The 22270-nt window shown below is 55.1% G+C and overlaps 1 long non-coding RNA gene across 2 annotated transcripts; it reads left to right on the forward strand.

Moving 5' to 3' along the window:
• The first annotated feature begins 2210 nt into the window (after positions 1-2210).
• On the forward strand, positions 2211-17382 carry LOC118171611. 2 transcript variants are annotated; one of them, XR_004753277.1, is made up of 4 exons: positions 2211-2311; positions 9219-9278; positions 16412-16581; positions 16959-17382. It is a non-coding gene; the product is annotated as an uncharacterized LOC118171611 (long non-coding RNA). The 2 variants fall into 2 exon arrangements; XR_004753276.1 differs by having other exon boundaries at positions 9222-9278.
• The last annotated feature ends 4888 nt before the right edge of the window (positions 17383-22270 follow it).

Raw genomic sequence — 22270 nt, forward strand, 5'->3', positions numbered from 1 at the left:
CCCCAGGTTTGTGTAGGAGAGGCTCCATCAAAGCTGGACGAGCGACGAGGCTGCCAGGACCAGGGCTTGTAGCCCCTGGTTGGTGCAGTACAGGGCTCGGGAGGCAGAGGCTGGCAGCTGTGAACCCAGGTCCCTGCGTGGGGCAGCAACGCTGCAGGACCCATGGAGTGCCTGGGTTTCAGGCACATCCACCCCAGCTGCTCCGATTGCCAAGTGCCTTACGCAAGCTTCTTACCTCAGACCGATCACAAGTCTGACTGATACGGGTAACACTAATTGCATGCATGCCAAGATCCCTTTCCCATAAAACTGTGCTAATTGACACTGATTGCGTTTCCCCACTCCAAGCCCTTTATCCATGAAATCTGGCAGTGGCCGTCCCGTCCCGTGTCACAGGATGGGTGCCAGCGGGGGCTGCACCGACCTGGGACATCCTGTTTACTCTGGCCAGGCGATGGCAGGTCACCAGCACCAGCACCGGGGGAAATGCCCGGCACCTGGGGACGCTCATTAGGTGGCTCCTCACCCGGCTCCTTTACACCCTGCCATGTGTCAGAGCCGCTGATTTGAAAATCTGAGCTCGGTAGCTATTGTTTGACATCTTCCTGCAGCCCTTGGAGGGTGGAAGTGTTTTATAGCGATTATATTTTATAACATGCTGTATTGTTTGGCTCTTGCCCTCCAAATGCTGAACAGAAATATTTATCAAGTACCATGACTTTTTACATGACTTCTCACCCTCTGCCTCTCTGGGCTGGGTGGAGGTTTCTCCTCATGCTCGCTGCCTCTTCCATCAGTCTTGGGGGCTCCAGAGGTACGTGCAGTGTGCCATAAACTTAGGCTCTTTATCTGGCCCTTTATTTCCTCAGCTGCCTCGTGCCATGCGGAGCAGGTGAGCCCCCCACGGGCAGGAGCCACCCCAGGCACAGGCTTGGATGAGCGCAGCCGCAGCCCTGCAGGCACCCGCCCAGGCCGTGCCTTTGGATCTGCACAACATCAACACGCTGTGCTGCTCCCTGCAGGGCCCTGAGCTGCGGCCAGGGCAGCCAGCATCCCTCCTCACCCCGGGGAGCGTGGCTGTGGCCTGCGGGGTGTCACACGGGACGCGTGTTTGGCTTCCAGCAGCAACGAGAAAATGCGAAGAATGCAGGAGCTGTCACCCCGCTGCAGGGAGCGGGCCTTATAACTCGCACATCTCCACTCAGATGTGCCTGATTGAGGTACCGGCCTTTGATCCAGGCTCTGATGACAGCTTACCCCGCTGGTGTTTGGGAAGGCTCCTCGCCACCACGGCGCCCCTCGGGGCAGGGCGCAGGCGGCTCTCTGCTCGCGTGGCTCCGGCTGGGCAAGCAGCATCTCCGGGGATGAACCTCCCCAGGAGCCCCTGAGCAGCCGTCACCAGAGCGGGCAGACCAAGGCAAGGTGCACACAGCAATTAATTTCTTCTCTACAAATTACCAAATTGCAGGCTTGCTTTTTAATTGCACGCCCTTTGAGGGAGGCCGCGGCGTGGCTGGGGCATGTTTCAGCCTATGGTCAACAGACAGACAAAATACCCCAGCTGATCTGGGAGGCTGGGGAATGGCGAGCTCCCAGCCAGGCTCACGCACAGGTTCACAGCTTTTTCCACACCCCAAATGCCCACACCAGCCCCTCCACCGGCAGCGCCGGGACCAGACGCAGAAGGGATGGCACAGGTCAGACTTGCTCCCCGTCCCCTGTCCTGCCCCGAGGCACTGCCAGCGGTGTGCCACATCTGCTGCCATCACACCAGGCTTGCGCAGGGACTGACTCAGTGGTAAGGGGGAAGGAAATAAGGAAATAGGAAAGTGCCCAGGGGAAGGGCAGCATCCCAGAGCACAGGGCGCTGCTTCCTGGCTGCAGCCCCATGCCCCAGAAAGCTGTGGTGACAAAGGCTGGTAGGTGTGAGCAGCACCAAATGGGCTCACAGGGGCATGGTGGAGGGCTGATCTGGCTGGTGCAGGGACTTCTCACACAGCTGCACACTAGCTGCTGCCCCAAGTAGCACTAACCCATAACATAACACAGCTGTGTGTTGCACTCACTGGGTATTTTATTGGCCATCCATAGGCTTTGCTCACCCCAGCTGGTGCTGGCCAGGCTATTTAGGTAATGTGGGAAGTAAAAAGCAGTCCTTTGCTAGGGTGGTGTGCCCTTTCTTCATCACTTCACCCACTGCTGGGCTGTGCTTGGTGGCTGGGACCTGATAGCTGGGGTCCTGGCCACCCCTAGGTGCACCTGGCACCCATTCCCCCGGTGTGTGGGAGCTGTGTTCCTGGGAGAGGTGCAGGTAATGGGGGCTCAGGGAGTCAGCAGCCTCCTGGGCTGGCTGGGGGCAAACGCTCCTGGGGAACAGTGGGGGAATTCTGGGGCTGGGCAGCAGTGCTAGGAGGAGAGATGGAGCTTTCTGCCTTCCCAAGGTGAGGCAGGGAGGTCTGGGACTTCCATGTGCAGACCTTGAGGCTGGACTGTGCTGGTTCTCATGTGTTTGTAACAAACCATCCCTGCCTCCTGTTCTAGGGAGGTGCTCAAGAGCTGGGGTGGCAGCGGGACCCCATGGTTAGCCTTTGACACATTTGATTGTGGGGAAATCTGCTAGAGGTTTTGATACAGCTTTTGGTGAATGTCCTGTGTTAGCCTCAAGGTGCTGTTTAAACTCTTACCCCAGTGATGGAGGGCTCGTATCCCCACCCTGTGTCTGTGCTCTACAAGTGTGCCTGCAGCACCTTCCCTGCACACCATTCCCGTTGAAGGCTTGTCTTGTTGGCAAGGCAGCTTTCTTCTGGACTCCCCACTCCCACATCTTTCTGTGCAGTGTTGGAGGTGGCTGCCAGAAAAGTGGCTGTGGGGCTCTCCAAAACGTAAGTGGCTCATTCCAGGGCTTGTGACAGTCCTGCAGAGAGCCAGAGGTTAGACCAGAGTCCTCCAGAAGTTCTTTCCCCCTGTATCTCTTACTGCTCTCCAGAACAGGTTTATTGGTGCTCTGACCACTGTAGTGCAGGACAGCCCAGTTTCAAGGACTCAGAGGCTTTTATCAGCTATGTCCCCTGCGTCACATCCTTAGCCATTGCTTCCCTGTACCAAATTTCTCCTCCTCTGCATCACCTGTGTCCTCAGGTCCCAGCCTGCCCTTGTGCTCTGAGTGTTTTAAGGTGTTGAGGCTGAGGCCGTCCCCCGGGTGACTCAGGTGAGGCATTAGCAGCGTGTGCTCTGTGCTGTTTATGGCACTGTCGGCCTGTGTCATCTGTTTGTTTTATGAGAGAAGATTTTTCCAGTCACTCAGTTAATTGGTTAAAACACTACATTATGCAACACTAGGAACTGATCCCTAGGAGCTGCTCAGAACAGCCAAATGACATCCCTGATTCTCTGTTGCGCTCCAGATTTGGTCAGAGCATCTGTTTGCATGCAGCATCCTTGCTCAGGATGTCAGGTGGCATTAAAAACCTTGAGGAAAGGGGATTACAAGCATCAGCCTGCTTGTCAGGCAGGACTGTAATGTTTAAGAAAACAAGCTAGGAACAGCAGCTGTCTCACAAATCTCTCTCAAGGAACATGCTGTCTGGCAGGGCATAAAGTGTCTGGGCACCATCTTGCAGCTTGGTGGCTTGGATGTTTGGCTGTGGGGAGAAATTGGTGGCACCTGGGCATCTTGACCCTGTCTTGCCCTGAGCTGGAGCCACAGGGCCTCTCCAAAATCATTGACAATCAGTTGAAAACTACAAGTGGTTGAAGGAGCAAGTTCCCCGGGGGTGCAAGCACTGCGTGCTGCTCCCACCAGTTCCTGGCTGAGCCTCCCTGTCCCGTGGGAGGGTTGGGGGCTGTGAGTGACCCCATCACTGGCTGCCCCTTGCTCACTCAGCACCTGGGGCAGTTCTGGGGAAGAAGCAGGATGTCTGGATAAGTCTGCTGATGTACCGGGTCCTTTCCAGCCCCCAGTGGTTACAGGACTGTGCTGGGTGTGGGGCAGGTGGAGGCAGGATGGCGAGCGGAGCTCTGCAGCAAGCATGGAGCTCGGTCTCTGTGCAAGGTGTTTTGCTCACGTCCTCGCGGACGCCTCTCAAACTCTGTTCTCAGCTCAAAAGCTTTCTGAGCAGATTGGATCAGGAGAGGGCTGTTGGAGGGGTCACAGCCCACGCAGCATGGGGGCCTCTGGCAATCAGTCCTCAGATGAGACAACCCCTTGTGAGCTCCTGCAGTACAGTTTGTCTCTGCTCCCTGTCAGCTCCAGCGCTTGGTGGAATAAACTACGAAAGGATGGCCCCAATCTCGATGTAACGTGATAAATTATGTAATGCCATGTCACAATTATGTATTTATGAAAGAGAAGTAGGGCAGGGAGCTGCCAGAGGAGGCTCCAGCTCTCGGGGTGAGCAACACCCACAGCCCGCTGCTGACTGAGCTGTGATTGCTTTGGGTCACCTCTGTGCATCCCTGATGCACGAGTTCACTGCAGGATTTGCGGGAGTGTTGAAGGCTCCTATTTTCCTTCAAGGCAGTGGGAAAGCTAGCAAAGGGAGCTGGCAGGTGGTTTCTGTGGGCAGAGTTGGCTGCTGGGCAGGAGCACTGGCATGAGGGAGGGGGGCAAATGCAGCCATGGCACAGCACGGGCTGGTTCAGGTGCAGATCTGCACAGCTCAGCTCCAGCAAGGCTTTTTGAGACATTGGTTTTAGGAGACATTGGTTTTAAGAAAGTCATTTAGCAGGGCCCCATGCTGGGCCAATTCAGGCTTTCTGGATCCTCCAGCCCCTGCATCTGTGCAGCCTCCCTCTGCAGAGTCTCTAACAATGCTCGGAGCACTCGTGTCCTGTCGCTCTCACTGTGCCAGAAGAGTAAATGCATGACGATCTCTGCAGAGACTGTCAGCGGCGTGCAAAAGAGGAGCAGAGGCTGAACCAAATTGGCTGGTTTGGGCAATTCAGAGCCTGCAGGAGTAGCTGGGGAAGCCTGTGTTTCATCTCTGCTGCTTCCCCAAACGGAAATGGAAAAACAGGAGGGGGAGGAAGGGGAGGTGAAAAGAAAGTGAGAGACAGAAGGAGAGGGTGAGAGATCTGGTACAACATGAACAGCGTTGTCAGAGCAAGCTGAAGCGTTTAGAGCAAAACAATGCTTGGCGGCAGTGCAGAAGTAGAAATGGCTGTAGACTTACTGTTCTACTGCAAAGTAAATGATTCAAATCTTTTTTTTCCTTCCCTACTCTAAGGGCAAGGACTGAGCTCTGTGGCTGACAGGGGCCTGGCAGGGAGGCTGTGCTGCTGCAGGTGGGTGCTGCAGGTAGCAGCGGGTGCTGGGGTGCCCGCAGGCAGCACCGTCCCACACTGCTTCAGGATGGGTGCTGGGGCAAGCACGGCAGGAAGTGCATCGCACAGAACTGAGGTACCTGGGGTAGAAACCAGTACCTGCACTGGGAGAAACTGGGGAACTGGTTTTCTCTTTCCCAGCAGCACTGGGCTGTGCATACATGCATGGGGCTGGAGGAGCAGGGCTGAGCACGGTGTGCTTGCACACATCACATACTCGCCCACCTTCCTCTGCGCGGCTGGGGAGGAGGAAATCCTGCTGAAACCCACCAGGTATAGAGGGGAATTGCCCAGACCCCAGCAGACAGGACCTGTTCCCATCCCACAGAGGCACACCAGGCTGTTACACATGAGTGCTTGTGATGCTGGTGGAAGAGGTCACTCATGCAATGGGCTATGCTGGGTCAAGTCCTGAGAGCATTTGTTCAGGGTGGAAGAGCCTGAGCAGTGCTACTCATTTTCCATCTCCTCCAAAAGCTATCAAAGTCCTCCAAGTAAAGCAGTGAAGTCAGGACATGGCAGCTCTAATGTAAAACTCCTGCAGGAGGAGAGAGATGCTTTAAAAAGCGAACTTCACAAGGTCGTCTCTGAGCAACATGAAGGAGCAGCAGAGGTCTTGAGCACTTCTCCGCAGTTCAGCTTGAAAAGGCTGCTTCTTGCCTTTCCTTTATGGGGAAGAAAGCATATGATGACAGGTCCCTGGAGCTTTTATTTTGAAGCTGAATGCTTAGAGTGAGTGCATGAAGACAGCGAAAGCATTTTCCTTCAGGCAATACAAATCAAATAAATGGAGACACAGCACTGCAATTCTGTGCAACACAAAATGCACTTGTGTCCCAGCATCCTAAATGCGTCAGTCATGGGAGGCGCTTGGGGCGGGTGCTGTCAGAGCCCTTTTGCCCCAAATGTTTCCTGCATGCTTGGGCTGGGGTTTCTGTTGTGGTGTAACATTGTGCTGCGGTTCTTACAGTGGGGATTTTGTGCCTCCTTAAAGGGGAGGGAGGGAAGCTGTTAGTGGTGTTAAGTTATACTATATAGAGCAAACTGCAGAGAGGTTTAATTAACTCACTGCTCTATCTGTAAAGCTGGGAGGTGTTCCCATGTGCCTTTTACTGCCCTTGTGGGAGGGGGATGGCACTCAGCACCATCACACCCTGAGCCCAGGAGCACTGCTGCCCTGCTGGGCTGGCTTGCAGGCTGCCCCCAGCACTGGGGGAGTGAGGGGGCTGTGGGAGCTGCCAGGAGCTCAGCGAGCGGCTGTCGGGACCATCAGTGCTGATAATTTGAGTCTGCCATGCTAATGTCTGCTGAACGAGTGATCCTGAGTGCAGACTGAATTGTAAGCAACACTAAAGGCAAAAAATGAGCCAGTGGATTTTTGTAACAGCTACAGAGCTCTTATCCTCTCATTAATGGGGTTTTACAGCTGTTATGTAAGCGAGCTATCTCCCTGGAAATAAAATGTTTTCCTTACAGACAGCACTCAAAGTGTTGCAGGGTATTTAACAGGGGAGGCTTGTTTCTAATCAAAGCCATAGCTCCCTTTGCTGGTGTTGTTTGTGCCCGGACCACCTACCACAGACTGGGGTGGGCCAGTGGGTGCTGTGCTCCTGGGTGCAGGGACAGGAGCTCAGCCCCGTCTGATCCCGGTGCTGTGGGCGGAGGGGTGCATGGCGCTGGCTCGCCCTGCTGCCTTCCCCAGCCCTCTGGCCAGGAGCTGGCCCTTTGTTTACCCACATCACAAACAGTGCAGGGACGAGGCTTTTATTTAAAGCCACTGGAAATGAGAGGGTGATGAAGCAAGGCTCAATGGTGTTGGCATAATACCAGGAAAAAAAAAAAAAAAAAAAAAAAACTTAATCTCACCATGATGAGCCTGCTACATCTCCCCATCTGATTTACAGGGCCAGTGCAGGCTGTGAAACAGCCAGCAGTGCTTCTCATCCCCTTGACCAGCTCCTGCCACAGCACCTGGAGCTCCTGCCGGTGGCTGTGAATCAGCTCCTGCCTCTCCTGGTGCAGCTGGTTTTGCTGGAAGCATGTGACCCCTGCCCAGTCCCACACAGGGCAAGGATGTGACTGTCCCACTGGTGGCTGTGACAGTGCCTGGTGCTGACTCCTGGTGTGAAGCAAGGAGCAGTGTGGTCCAGGATGGTGCTGAGCTCCCTGTGCAGCCCCTGGCCAGGTCCTACAAGCCCACCTTAGTGCCTTGGGAGTGGGTGCCATGTTTTTTTTGAGCCACTCGCTTCTGTGATTCCCTTGAGCTGGGCTGGACTGAGGCCAGGTGAGTTCTTATCTTCCTCAGCACTGAAAGCTGTGCAGGCTCATGCCTGCTGCTGTCTGAGGGACTGCTCTCCATTTCCAGTCAGCTTTGTTTCCAAGTCTTTATTAATCATCTTCTCCAGCTCTTCTAGCATTGATCTCTGCTTGGCTGTTTGGGCAGGAACATGCAGGGACTGTGGCTGGGCTGAGCCTGGGTGAAACCTGGCTCTTTGAGGTTCTGGCCCCTCTGCAGAGGACCCCATGGGGCTGAAGGTTTCCCATGTATGTGAGCTTGCCAAGCTGTTGCAGGGGGCGTGGGGTCTCTCCAACAGGATAGGACCCCCCATGTCCTGTAGCAATACCTTGATCCTTCTGGTCTTGTTGAGATGCAGCTTGGCTCACTGCTCAGCCCCGTGCTCCCTTCCCTAGTGCTCGAGCGGCCAGGTGTCACAGAGAAGGGTCCTGCCCTGGTGGTGAAGAGTTAAATGATGGTTGACATCCCGTCGTACTGTCATTTGTCAGCCCAGACACATGGAGCCAGTGGAGAAAAACAGGCAGGGTAATTTCCTGATTTAAATGAATTTCAGAGACCACCACAGGAAGGAACCTGGGACGTGTCCAAAGGATAACCAGGCCGTGGAAAAACACCAGGCAGGGGAAGGGGCTGGGGGAATTGGGACTTGAATTTTCCTGTGTCATTGCAGAGGTGGTGCCACCATGGCATTTTCCAGTTACATGTCCAGTTTAAGGAATTCAGGACACTCGCAATGTCAGACTGTTGAAGAATCAGCTGTTTCTAAGGGGAAACTTTCCTGTAAGCCCTCACCAGCTGGCATTTCATTTTATTTATTGAATTGCTTATTGTACCTGTATCCTGAGTGTAAATCAATTCAGCTCTTTGCTGCTGCCTTTCATGTCCTTAAATGAGATGCTGTATGTAGGCCAGGTTTCATTCGAATGCTTTGTGTTCCCACAGCAGCACCAGCGACCAGCCTGCCCAGTTTGTCCTCTTGATCTCAGCAAAGCCTGGGGGCATCTCCCAGCTTCCCAGGAGGGCTCTGCTCAGTGCTGGCTGCCTGGCAGGAGCATGCATCTCGAGGAGGCAGCGCCCTGTGCAGGAGATAGTCCAAGCTAACAGCAATCCCCAGGGCCTCTGCAGCGCTGCGGGGAGGTGTCAGGAAGGGGCTGCGCATGGCTTTTTCTCAATGAGCTCTGAGAAAGCCCCGTGCTGCTCTGCAGACAGGGCAGGGCCTTGCAGCAAGCACTGGGCTCTGCTGTGGGTCAGGCAGGTGATGAGCTCTCCCTGGGAGCCAGCTCTGCTTTTCATAGGGCTGCTGTTTAAGATACAGCAAACTGGGGTAGTTCCTTCTGAAAATGCCTCCCTTGGAGGCTGGAAAGACAAGGTATCACCTCTGGCTCAGAAAGTCCTAGTGCCACAAATCCTCAATGACTGTTAGCATGTGCTGGGACATACTGTTAAACTGCCCCTCTTCTTGCTCCTTTCTTTGGGAGTCTGCTGTGGGCCACAGCTGGAGCTGGGATGCTGGATGAGATGTTGTCCTGAGCAAGATGCCAGCAAGCAGCTGCTCCCATCTGTGTATTAATTTCCTTAAGTCATTCGCTCTTTCTCCCAGCAGGTTCCCAGGATCCCAAGCCAAGAAGGCTCCCCAGGGTGCTGAGGACCTCACAAAGAGGTGAGGACACAGTGCCTCACTTATCAGCGAGTGTCCTGTCACCCTTGTTAGCAGAGGCCAGGTGGTGACCCTGCCACAAACTTAGTGACAGAGCAGGGTGAGAGAGAAATGGGAGCTAGGGGGGTGAAGATATGCCTAAAAAATGGGATTGGGTCTGAACCTAGAAAAGGGAAATAAAGCCAAACCAGGGCATGGAGACTAGAGTGCTGGGGTTATGAATGTGTTGCTCTGTTTCCTGGGGCTCCTGGGATATTAGTTAAAAAGAACTGGCAAAGCATTGAGCAGAGATGTGAAGGCACGTCCCATTTGGTTTCACCTACCCCAGGGACCAGGACTTGCACAACAGCAAGCCTCTCAGTCATTAAATTCATTTGAACAGGAAGGCTTTTTGCAAGAGCTCAGCACCAGCACAGACTGGATTGCAGAGGATGTATCTGCAGAAAACACAGGTTGAAGGAAAAGTGCTAATTGACCAGTACCGAGTGAATTTATCATCCTGTTCGAGATGCAGCAGTTAATAGAATAAAAGCTGTATGGAGCTTATTATTTCAAGCTATCATCAACCTTAATTTAAAATTCTCATTCCAAGAATGCCTGAGTGAACACTTCAGCTACATTAAAAGCTGAGTAAGCCAGACTTTTTTTTATATAAATTCTCTTGCTATTTCCCTGTCTCTCATGATGTAATTGTATGGTTATTACTTAAATAGCTTCATAATCAATTGCTTTTTTAGGGCTTGAAATTCGTACAAAGCTTAGTACCGTGGTAAAGGATTCAATTTGCTGGCCAGGGCTTGAATTTTGTTTAAAGAGGTGGTGAAGTGCACTTGGGGATCCTTCAGCATGAAGACACGGCAGCTGTGGGGAGCTGTGTGCCTCATGCCTGCTGTGCCAGGGGGCTGGGGCCTCCTGGGTGTGCTGGTGTGACTGGAGCTGTGCTTTTTGGCACGGGGTCTGCAGCTGTGCCCATCCGTGGGGTCCCACTGAGGTGATATGGAGGCATGTGAGCGTTCCTGGGCTCCCAGCCCTGCCACAGGACTCTCAGGGTGGCCTCTGGCAGTGCGAGGGCCCGGCCGGGCCTGCGGGCGTTCCTCCTGCGCGTGGTGCGAGCCCGCACTTGTGAAGCGTGGAAACGGGCGTCTGTAGGCTCTCACACACAGTCCGTATGCATGAGTTCGCTTTTCATGTTAGCGTCACGCTGCAGTCTGTGTTTCTGCCCAAGTCCTGCTTTCATATGGAGGATTCCACCTTTCATGTGGAAATCCTCCTGCCCCTCCAAGTGTGTGTTCGCCCTTGGCGGGGTTCCTGGGTCTGGAGCGTTTCTCAGAGGTCTGGGCCTTTAGCTGGAGGAAGCCAGCATCTTCTGCTGAGCTGGGGAGCCTGAGGTGGCTGCCTGAACACTGGGAACTCTGTGCTGATCCACATCAAAGTGCTTGGCTGCCTTTTCCCCTCTCTTTATGGCTTCACACAGAGATAAAAACCCATGAGAGACCCGAGAGCAGGTTCCCATGGCTGTCACAGGGCTAACAGCAGTGATCCATCACCTGCTGGGGGTTGCTCCCTGCCATCCCTGCCACTGCTGGGGCTCCCCTGTGCCCATTCGAGAGGGGGACCAGAGGCCAGGAGCGGAGTAGGTGTGGGGCTGGTGGCAGCACCACACACAGGATGGGATATGGGAGCCCTTGTGCTTGGCCAGAAGGGTGCTGAAATGGAGTTGTGTGGGTGTGTAGTTGCTTGGTTGGATGGGATCTTCCTTCTGCTGAAGTAAAACATTAATTTGCTTTGCCTTTGCAACACCTGTGTGCTTCAGGTGGTGTATATCCCAGCAAAGTTAAATAGCAAGCTGAAGTGCCGACAAGGCTGCTGCTGTAGGAATAAATATTTGTAGAAGTAACAGGGAATCTGAGAGCCAGCCCTGCTCCACGGTGGGCAGCGAGCTCTGGGAAGGGACAGGTTGCTCCTGCCCCGCAGGGTGTGTTCAGAAAGGCTGTGCCAGCAGCATCAGCTGGGCTAACGGAGCCTGGGGAGGCACGAGCATCCCATGCCCAGGGTCCTCCTCCGTTACAGCCACCCCCAGGGCGGATACGTGGCATGAACCGGAGAGCTCAGTTTGTTCCCACACTGCAAAAAAACACATCAGAGCACAAGAACTGGGAAGGGAGACAGGCAGCAAGGCTCTTCTCATGGTTCCTCAGAGACAAGAAGGGCAGATACCTGCAATAACTTGCAATGTTGAGCTTAAGGGCAGCTTTGGTGCCTTGAAAGTGAATGAAGTAATTTGCGGTACCCAGTGCCTGCAAATACAGTTCTGTGCAACCAGAAGGGAAGAGTCATTAATGACACTGAGAAACCACTTGAGGAAAATCTGTGTGGATTGATCTGCTGTTGTAAACAAGATCTATTCTGCTGTCCCTTAGCAAGAGGGCATATTTGTGACAGGCTCCTACTTAGTGTGTATTAAAGATCCCACCGAAACCTCAAGATTTATTTATGAAAACACTCCTGGGGCACCAGCTGAGCTCTGTGCAATTTCATTCAGGCTTTTCAGTGGGTAGAGCTCGAATTAAGCGTGCAACTGCCCACAGAAAGCCATTAGTTTTATTGCTCTCCTGATGAAACGGTGCAGAAGCCCTGGCAGAGGTGCAGAGGACTGCATATCAAATCCACCAGCGTCTAGACACAAAATAAATATGGTGCCGGGGGAGACGTGGTAGGGTGAGCCTTTGTGGTGTGGATGCGGTTGGGGGGTGGCCAAGACCCTGGGGGCCCAGTGGAGGTTGTGTTGCGGGGACTTCCCTTCAGCCTGGCTGTGGCACCATGGGGGCTTACAGCAATTTAAATGTTTACCTGCCTTCAGCTTTTAAGTCCTCTTTGATGGTCTCAAGCAGTCATCTGCTGAGGAGCTTAGGGTGTTATAAGTAACCTTATGTCCATCGGGGAGGCTCGAGGCGTGGTGTCCTGGAGTGTTTAAAGGGATTTGTGCTGGGCAGCACTGCAGGAGGGAAGGCTGGTGCAGGTCTTCCCCGCTGGGACAACCCTGGCACAGCACTACTGCATCTTGTGATGGCTGGAGTGCCTGTGGGGTGCATGGAAGCCCCCAGGAAGAGACAGAGAACACCAGGAGCAAGGCTGCTGCAGGTGTGGGTGCAGTGGTGCCTACAGGCACCCTGGCTGTGGCAGGGATGCATGCCAGCCCCGTCTGGCCCGGTGCTGTCCATGGCTGTGGCAGTGACCATGTTAGTGCTGGGCCCCCACTGCCAGGCCATGGTTAAGTGGCTGCTGGGAAGCAGCTGGAGAGCTGGGGCTGAGCTCTGTGACCAGCCAGGCTTGTGCACAGCGAGGTCTGTACACATTGATTGCCCGTGCTGGAAGCAAGCACAGTCTCCACAGCGAGTTTCACAGAAAGCAGCCTGCTTTGCAGCAACGATTTAACCAAGCTGCACCCCTGGCTCAGCTGCAGAGCTGGGAGGGCTTGCAGGGGGGCTTCACGGCTCACTGGCAGTAATGAGCACAGCTGAGAAGTTCACAGCCTGCTCCTGAGGCTGATGATGGCTGGGAAAAGCACAGCTCCTCCCCAGGGTGTGCTGCTGCCCAGTGACTGCTTCACTGCAAGGAGAGTGGTTTGCCCCCTGGTACTCCTGCAGCCCTGGCCACTGGAGAGGGACATCTGCTCAGAGTGCAGACAGCACCATTCTAGAAAGGCTTTAGCTCCCAAATTCGGTTTCATTAATAGGCTTAGCAAAATGCTGCGGTCCTTGTGAGGGTTTTCTGGGGCTCACAAAAGCACAGTAGCATTGCAATGCAGCAGGATGGGGAGAAGCAGGATCACAACCTCCTCTTACTGCAGACCTCCCTGTTCCCATGTGACAGTGTGGATGCAGCCAGGAGGTGAGTGTGTCCCCAGTCCCGCTCTCTGACCTCTCTGGGGACCTGCAGTCTGGTGCAGTGAGCTCCCACTCCACTGCTGCCTGATTCCCTTTGCTGCCACATGTCTGCCAGACCACGCTGAGGCTGCCTTGGCTCTAATAGCACCTCTCTGCCCTCTGGCACTAATTAAACACCCTGGGAAGAAGCCCTCCCTGTAATTAGAGGCAGCCACCTGCACTGGATTCCCTCGCCTCCCTGCAGGAAAGGGAGCCATGGCTGGAGTCGGCTCTGGAGCAGCAGCAGCAGCAGCACATCCCTGGCTGTGGTGCAGCGAGCTGGCTCTGAAATCCCACTTGGGATGGCAAAGGCGCCAGTGCATTAATGGGCTTGGCTCCATATTTAGCCCTTGGGCTACGTGTTATTAGCATTTCTTTTTAAGTGTAGGGCTGTGTTTTAAAGGAAATCTAATTTTACATCATCTGAGTGTCTTGGACAGAAGTAGAAAGGCCCCGGACAGTGGTGGTGCACCAGCTGCTAGCAGGGCTATTTCAGTTAGCAGGGAGGCAGAGCTGGAGGCTGGGGCTGAGCAGCTATTTTGGTGCTGAGGGGCTGGGGCTGCATGGTGGGGATGGAGGCAGTGGTCCTGGTGCCTGCAGCTGCAGGGAGCATGGTGCATATCTTCTGCTGGAGAGGATTTGTTCCCTGCTCGCCCCCATGCATCGCTCCCTGCCTGGGCCCCAGCCAGGCTTGTGTCCTGTCCTGGCCATTTTCTTTTTGCTGGTGCTGTGGCTGCAGGTGGCTGGGGACAGAGCGAGTCCCACTGGGACACCAGCCCTCCCCAAACCCGTCCTGTGGGGGTGGGAGCCCCATCTGATGGAGGGGAGCCACCCTGGCTGGTTGGTAATTAATTGTGATGATAGCAGCAGCGGACCAGAGAGCTAAGGAGCCCTTTTAAGGTTCCCGGCCACTTCTGGTGCTGCTTGGGTGCACGTCTCCCTGCTGCCACGTGCCAGCCCGCATGCACCTTCGTGCCCAGGTGTCTGGGACCCTGGAGGCAGCCTGCAAGGGCTGGAGGCATGGAGCGGAGCAAGGAACTGAGGTAGAAGTGTCATGTTCCTGCCTGAGGGAGGTGGCTGTGACACCAGAGGGGTGACTTTGGCCTCAGGATTGAGCAGAGCTGGGAACAAGTGCCATCAAGCATGCTGGGAGCCTGTGCTACCATGGGAGATGGGGACAGCTGTCCGTGGGTCATGGTCCCTTTTCTTGCCCCAGTGAGGCTGGGACTGGTGCTGGGGTGCAGGGAGGACCGTGTCTCACCCAGCTGCTGTTGCTTTTCATGCGATGCCCAGCATGGGCTCCAAGTGCCCGGTGCACGGCCCCTTGCCTGGCCAGCAGCTGCAGGTGTGGAGCCGCTCTTGCCAGCCCAGATTTCCTGGCTGCTTGGCAGGATCAGAAGACTCCTGGCAAAAGCACAGAGGAGAAATCCCATCAGTGTGCTGGAAGTCAAAAACATTAATTAAACCCGCGGTATCACTGATAGTTATCTCAGGGGAGGGGCAGAGGGTGAGAAAAGGCTCTGGGGAAGGAAACCTGGTGGAAGATCTGCTGGGAGGAGGATCTGCTTCCTCACCCTTAAAACCGGGGCTGGTTACTTCCCTGTCCCTGCTGAGTGAAACACGTCCAACCCCTGTGCTGTGCCCGGTGTGCACAATCAGTGCTGGAGCAGCAGAACCGGGGTGCTCGTGTGGCACGAAGCGGCAGGGGCAGGGGGTGCGAGCGCTCCTCCCCCACTCACATCGACTGGGCTTCTTCCATTTGCATTGCAAAGAAGTGATGTTTTGCTGCCTAAATATCCCTGGAAGTTGATACATAAAGGATTTATCAATGCTAAAGGTATTTGCATACCCCTCATGAGGAGGGAAATTGCTGCACAGGGATTAAGTAGGGACAGACTTGGAGCGCTGATGAGGGCGGTGAAGGTTTCCAGTGAGGTGCTGGCCATTTATCAGAGCTGTTGTTGTGCCCAGGGCTGCCAGGGAGCAGCAAGATGAGGCTTGCTGCCAGGGTTGTTTTAAATACCCAAGCTGTCCCTTTTAGCACTGGCTTCATCCTGCATCCACACTCCTCTGGACAGCTCTGCTCCTGTCCATGCCCTGCTGTGGGATGAAGCAGTGAAAATCGTGGCGTGTTCCACACGGGTCTGTGCCAAGCCACGTCTGCTGCCCTGCATCCCTCCCATGCCTCACAGAGACCAGCTGCCGTGGTGGGGGATGGACCTGTGTCTGATTCAGGACCTGCTGCCCAGCTTTTGCTGAAATGCTCACCAGCACCATGGTGTTGCAAAGAGGAGCGGGGTGCCCGGGTACCCCCTGTCCCTGTGGCAGCCCTGCCACCCATGAGGTGAGCCAGCCCAGCACACCTGGACAAGCAGGGTGAGGATATGGGGTCTGCACCCCGCAGGAAACAAACCCCAGACTTGGGCACCCCTCAGCACCCAGCTGGGAGAGCAGACAAGTGTTTTTTGGGGGGTGGTTCTTCTGCCCCCTGCCCTGCACAGCACTGCCCAGGCTCATCCCAACGTGGCTGGGAGCTGGGGGGCACCGAGAGGCTGTGCCCACCCCAGTGCAGGCCTGCAGGAGGACATCCCACCTTGCCCCACAGCACCCTCACACGACCCCATGTGCCTGGGACACGACTGCTGGGGGGGGCTGGCCGCTGGCGACAGCCAGTTGCCCAGGGCAGAAATTCCTCATGGGCATGCTGTGGATCGAGCAATTTTCTGCACAATTACTCCAGTTTATTCAGGGTGATAAACCAGTATTAGAGGACGAGGAGATAGGGCATGGGAAAGATGTATCTTCTTTCTGAACTTATTTCCTGACATATAACAGAGCCTGGACGGTTTCTAATGGGGATGGAAGAAGAGGAGACCTGCAACACAGGGAATAGATCAAACCGGGAGTGAAATTCCTGCACTTGTTGCACTGAAGATGCACGTTGTGTCATTTCAGACTTGTCATGTTTAGCACGTTTCTCTCTCCCTGTGTGCTTCATACAAGTAGCAGGTGGGGGAAAAGGCCCCCTGCAAAGGAAAAGGTGCTGGTGCAGGACCCTCCCTGCTGAGGAAGAGGGCAGGGATGATGAGCACTGCTGGGGGTGCGGGTGCATCATGAGTGGGGCAGGGGGTGCCTGTATCTCACTATCTGAAGCTCATGCCCTTCCTAGGTGAGCCGTATCTCACTATCTGTATCTCATGCCCTTCCTAGGGGAGAAGCCACCTGCCTAATTAAACAGCAGCAACAAGCTTTGCGTTGCCAGCCATGCCTGAGCACAACGTGAACTTCAGTGACACTTAGAAGAGGAAACGGGCTGCCTTCTGGGTCTCTCCGCTAATATTTGGAAGCCTGACAGCTATGTCCCAAGCCCGTGGTACAAGGTATAATTAGCAAAGCTGCTTGAATACCGTTGTTATAAAAGTGATGTTAAAATAATGGTGTGGAAGGGAAAGCTGGGGCTGTGTGTTTCTGGGGTGTGCGTGCTACACCAGGCACTGTGCCCAGTGTGCTGCAACGATACATTTGAGGCAGCCTCTGCTGGGGAAAATTAGCATCTTTGTGCTGTATACAAGGTACACACTGTTCTTTGGATGCAAGTTTGGAGTCACATTTAAAACCATCCAATAGAACATTTTCCAGTTCTTATTTATCAACAAGTCTGTGCGTATTCCTGGAGAATGAAATATTTATCTATAGACACACGCTTGCAGAATGTGAGAGTGCCGATGTATTATTTATTGCCACTTCCCTCCCGTAGCTTATAAATAACTCATGGAGCCTGGTTTCAAGTCCAGCCTGTGGCTGGCTACCTACAGCAGCTCTCGCTGCCACCACACACCAGATCTGGGTATCTGCCCCACGCAGAGCATCCTCAGCACCCAGAGCCCTGCTAAGGAGAGCGGTGGCACTGCAGGGTGGCACTGGCCTCGCTGTGGGACACCTGAGCACAAAGCCCCGCATGCAGCTCTTTGCAGCGTGGCTTGTGGGGGTCGCAGTTCCCTGCCTGTAGGAGAAGGGACCGAGGAGCCAACGGGAAGGCGTTGGGTCCTGGGTGCATGGAGTGTGGGGGCTTTGCCGCGCCGTTATCTAAATGCAGATGTCAGAGAGCGAGAGCTGCTGTGTAAATAACATCCCCCATGATACGAGATACATCATTTGTAATGAAGCTATGAAAGCTGCAACTGAGCAAGACGTGCTGTCTGGGAAGGGAGGCATCAGATAAAGTGGCAACTCAATTAACAGCAGCAGGCTGGGGCGAGCGAGCCGCGCCGCAGGGCTGGAGTGCATTGCAAAAGGCAGGCTGCTTGCAGGCAGCTGGCACCCCGCGCCCGCCCAGCCTCCAGGATGCTGCAGGGGCAGAGAAGTGGGGAGGAGGAAAGACCCCAAGCCTGCCTGGGGCTCAGCGGGTGTAGGCTGGGCACTCATGGGGCCAGGGCTTTGTTTTGGCTGGGGAGCCTGCTTTTGGAAGATACTTTGGGGAAACACCAGCTGGGTGTCAGACACAGCTTGTAGCATGGCACGTTTAACTGTAATGATCACACAAACATATATGTATACTGTATATATAGTCCTTCTGCTGGGCTGGAATCACACTTTTTCCAGTGCTCAGGATGGCCTCAGATAAAACAGTCACCAGGGAGCCGCTGCAGACAGACCGGCACTGAGCGAGCCTCTGCTGGCTGCGGCAGGGCTGATGGTCACAGAGCTGCTCCTGCTGAGGCGCAGGCGTCAGTTCGGCGGCTGGTGCTGCCAGGTGGAGGCACAGGGGGATGCTCCCCCTGGGCAAGGACAGGCATGGCTGGGGAGATCATGCACAGCCCTGGGTCTATGGCGTAATGTGAGTCAGAGCAGGGAAGGGATTACTCAAGGCCTAAAAGACATAGGAAGTGCAGTATTAATATCTAAGAATTATGTTAAATGGCTCGATAAGTGAGTTATCCTCCCCACGTTACCTGCTGGCAGCAGCAGCAGCATCCCTGCCTCCCCTGCAGAGAGATGCTGGCTGGAGCACCTTGCTCCATCCAGAAATGCTCATGAGCAGTGCCAGGACTCACTTTGTTCATGGACAAATCACCTGGGAAATGAGGTGCAGCCCCATGCAGCACCTCGCTGCTGCTGGGCTGGGGCAGTTTTGGGGAGGTCACTGCACGGATGTGCAGCACAGCATGTCTCGGCTGAAGCCACGCTCCTTGGCTTGGCACGTCATGCACCAGCAGTTCTTTGGGGGCTTGCTGGCTCGTGACCTCTTCACTTCGAAGCCAGGCTTCCCTGTGTACTTTTAGCAAAGTTCACACAATTCAGGTTTCTGGGCCAGGCATGATCTTTGATTCTGAGTTGCGCTCAGCAGCTCTGTGAGGATGTAGCCTGTGGTTAAGTAAGGCGAGAGGCTGAAAGTGGTTCAATTTTGCAACAACAGCTGAGAACAAAGTACAGATTTTTGCCATTTAAAACTGGGACAAAACAGGGCTGGAAGGTTTTTGTGGGTTAATTTTTTTTCCCCATTTTCCTTGTAACACCTAGTTGCCTTTTTTTGAGCCGAATAAAATACAGTGTCCCTGACTGTTGACCCATGCTGGAACATTCCTATTCACATCCACATGGCAAATCCAGGACAGGGCAGCAGCCTGTGCCCACCAGGAACCCCCCGATGTGCCCAGGCAGCACGTGGCCAGGCGTTCATCTTCAAGGGGACACTTGTCTTCCTCTGAGCACTGCTAGGGTTTTCTTCTTTTTCTACATCTCAGGTCTGTGCCTGGGGTAGACAGTGGTCACACCAAAGCAAGCAGTAAATCCTAACTGAGTGTGGGCTCACACGGGTCTGGAGCTGGCACAGGGACTTGTATTCTCTTCTACCCTGGGCTGATGTGAAGAGGAGATGTGGGTTAAACAGCTCCAGTCCTAGAATCGTTCAGGTTGGAAAAGACCTCTAAGATCACCTAGTCCAACCTTCAACCTAGTACTGAAGTCCACCGCTATACCATGCTATGAAGTTCTACATCTACTGGTTTCGTGAAGAAACTCCAGGGATGGTGACTCAGCCGCTTCCCTGGGCAGCCTATTGCAGTGCCACACAACCCTTTCAGTAAATAAATTTCTCCTAATATCCAACCTAAACCTCCCCTGGTGCAGCTTGAGGCCATATCTCCTTGTTTTATCACTTGATGCTTGGGAGAAGAGCCCAATCCCCAGCTTGCTATAGCCTCCTTTAAGGTAATTGTATAGCATGATAAGGTCTCCCCTGAGCCTCCTTTTCTCTAGGCTGAACAACCCTGGTTCCCTCAGCTGCTCCTCATCAGATCTGTTTTCTAGACCCCTCACCAATTCATCATCACTGCAGCTGTTCTTGCGGCAAGCTGGAGAACTGAGCTCTCCGGTGCTCTCCTTGCTTCATGCATCTCTTGCCTTGCCCCTGGGCACCCGGGCTGGCATCTGCAGAGGCTGTTGCCACAGAGGTGCTGGCTCCTCCCCGGGTGCTGTGCCCCATCCAGCCCCTGGGCTGCATCCTCCATGGGACCTCAGGTGGCTTTTGTGAGTTAAAGGCTGCGAAACAAGGATAGGTCACCAGGGTCCCCACGATCCTCCTGCCTGTGTGTGGGTGCTGCCCTGGGTACACGTGGTGTGACAACAGCCTCCATTTATGCCCTCTGTCTAGCAAAACCTGCTTTATAATCGGACCTCAAAGCCCTCAGCACGTTGCCCCAGTGGGCAAATCGCTGCTTGCTGTTTCCTCGTGCAGCCCTGTCCTGCTTGCTTGCGTCCTAGGGGTAAGGCAAGCGTGACCACCGCTGTCCCAGCCTCCGCGGCTGCCTCCCTTATGGGCAGCACGCGGTCCGTAGCAGCCTCAGAAGTGTTCCCCTTATCACAGTCTGAATTTTATATCACCCCGAAGCCTTTGCTTGCAAACGTGCAGGGCAGAAGACACTGCAAGCCTCATTGTGCAATTTTCAGTTGCAAGATGAAGAAAACAAGTTCTTCTTTTTAGCAGTTACCACACCGCTCTGTCAAGCCATTGCTCTGCCTCTGCGCTTTGATTTCAGTTAGCAGCATTCCTCGGGGAGGGAGCGCACAGCCTCGCTGCTGGTCGCGGTGTTCAAGGCGGTGGTGAGAAGTTGCTTCAGCGCCGTAACGGCTGGAAGCAGCTGTGCCTGTCTCCCCTGATGCTATTCCCCCTGGCTCGCGTGCTCCAGGGCTGCCCGGCGGTGTCTGCTGGGGGCTGCGGGGTCCCTTGGAGGTCCCTGTGGGGTCCCTGGGGTGTCTCATCCCGCAGCCAGCAGCAGGCTGTGCTCCGACCCCTCCGCGCTTCCTTCGTTTGTTTTGCTGGAGCTGTCTGGGGGAAGCAGCGCCTTGTTGTGTCTTCGGCTCAGCGGCTATTTACAGCAGGAGAATGCCATTGTGGGGGAGGACAATGAAAAAGCGAAATGCCTAAAATTCCCTGTCTGTGACGGGGTGCCAGCAGCGTGGAGGTGAGCTCGGGCTGGTGGCTGCCCTAGTGCCGCTGCAGGCAGAGGCAGGGCAGGTTGTGGAGGCGCAGGATGAGGCCTCCCCGGGGAGCAGCAACAGCACCTGCCACCTCCCCACACCCTGCGTAGCTCCTGGGTTGCTCGGGAAACCCAGATGAGCACCTGGGTCATCTTAACATCGTTTGAAGTAGGTGTCAGGGGACTATTTCCACAGTCCCCCCGCTTGCTGATGCTGGAGCCGAGGTGTTGGGCAGAGCAGGAGGAAACCCAGCACCAGAGCGAGGGGCAGGGGAGCAGCGTGCCCCTGCGGCCCCCCCGGGACGGGCCATAGGTGGAGGGGAGGCGGGCGGCTGTGTCCACATCTCGTGCTGTTGGTTCAGAATTATTAGTAGGGAGATTGAAGATGTAATTATGATAATTAAGCTAAATCACAATCTTCCTACAGGAGTTAGTGAATTATTTCTATCAACTTTCCATCCTAATTCCTTTAACCCTTTGCTGCCCAAAGGAGGAAGAGCCCTCGTGGACCGGGGCTGCCCACGCTGCACGCAGGCGATCCTCACCTTCCTCGACAGTGCTTGCTGAAGCAGCAGAAGTGGCAGCTCTTCCTCGGCACAAAACTGGGTTGTGAGATACAGCACCTGAGGTGCTGCTAGGCGCAGGGAGGCAGAGCAAGCGGGGAAGCTGTAGGGGAGTGCATATCCTGCCTAAGGGGCCGGGGGAGACAGAGCCCAGCTGTGGGCAGTGCTGGCAGGAGAGGGCAGAGCGATGCAGGGCAGAGGCTGTGCCAGGGCTGGATTCAGCAGCAGGAAGGCTTGTGGGTCTCTCCCACCTCCTGAAGCCTCCCCTGCAGCATGGATGGAGCTGGAGCTGAGCTGCTCCGGGGCCTGAGAAGGGGCTGTGACTGTGGCCTGCCACCGTAGCCAGTGCTTCAGGCGAGCACGGTGCCTCCTGTCCCTCAGGGCTGAGGTGTCCCTGCCACCATGTGACAGTGGGAGCCGGAGCGATCCCAGAGCTCAGTGCTGTGGGACTTGAGCCCCGCTCTGAGCACAGCACAGATGATTGCCGTTCCCCAGCAGCAGCAGCTTCGGCACCATGGCTCTCCAGGAGCACTGTCAGCTGCAATTAATGTCACCGCAGAGCTTGCTCACATGTCCCAGCAGACTGCCTGCAACTCCACGGTGCCACAGGAAGAGCCACGACTCCCATCCTCATGTCCCCTGGGGCAGCAGGCAGCCCGCACCGGAGCGGGGACGTGACACAGAGCATGTCACCCCTCTGTGCAGGGAGGTGGCAGGGCTGGTGGCAGGGGACAGGCCACCAGATACCCCCATTTCGTAGCAGGGAGCTCAGGAGGAGCTGCACAAGCCCATTGCTGGGGGCAGCTCCCCAGGGCAGAGCTGGCATCTGTCACACAGAGTTGAGGGCACGTCAGGTCCCTCAGGTCCAGAGGCACAGCACGACGTGCCACCACCGGGACAGGGCTGTGGGATGGAGCTGAAGGGCTGAGCACACAGAGCATCCCCCAGGTCAGGAAAAAGCATTCTGCAGCCTTTCTCCTGCCCTCAGCAGCAACACAGAGCGCCGTCCGGCTCGTGACCAGGGCCAG

This window comes from Oxyura jamaicensis, chromosome 9 (assembly GCF_011077185.1).
Source record: "Oxyura jamaicensis isolate SHBP4307 breed ruddy duck chromosome 9, BPBGC_Ojam_1.0, whole genome shotgun sequence".
Classification (NCBI taxonomy): Eukaryota; Metazoa; Chordata; class Aves; order Anseriformes; family Anatidae; genus Oxyura; species Oxyura jamaicensis.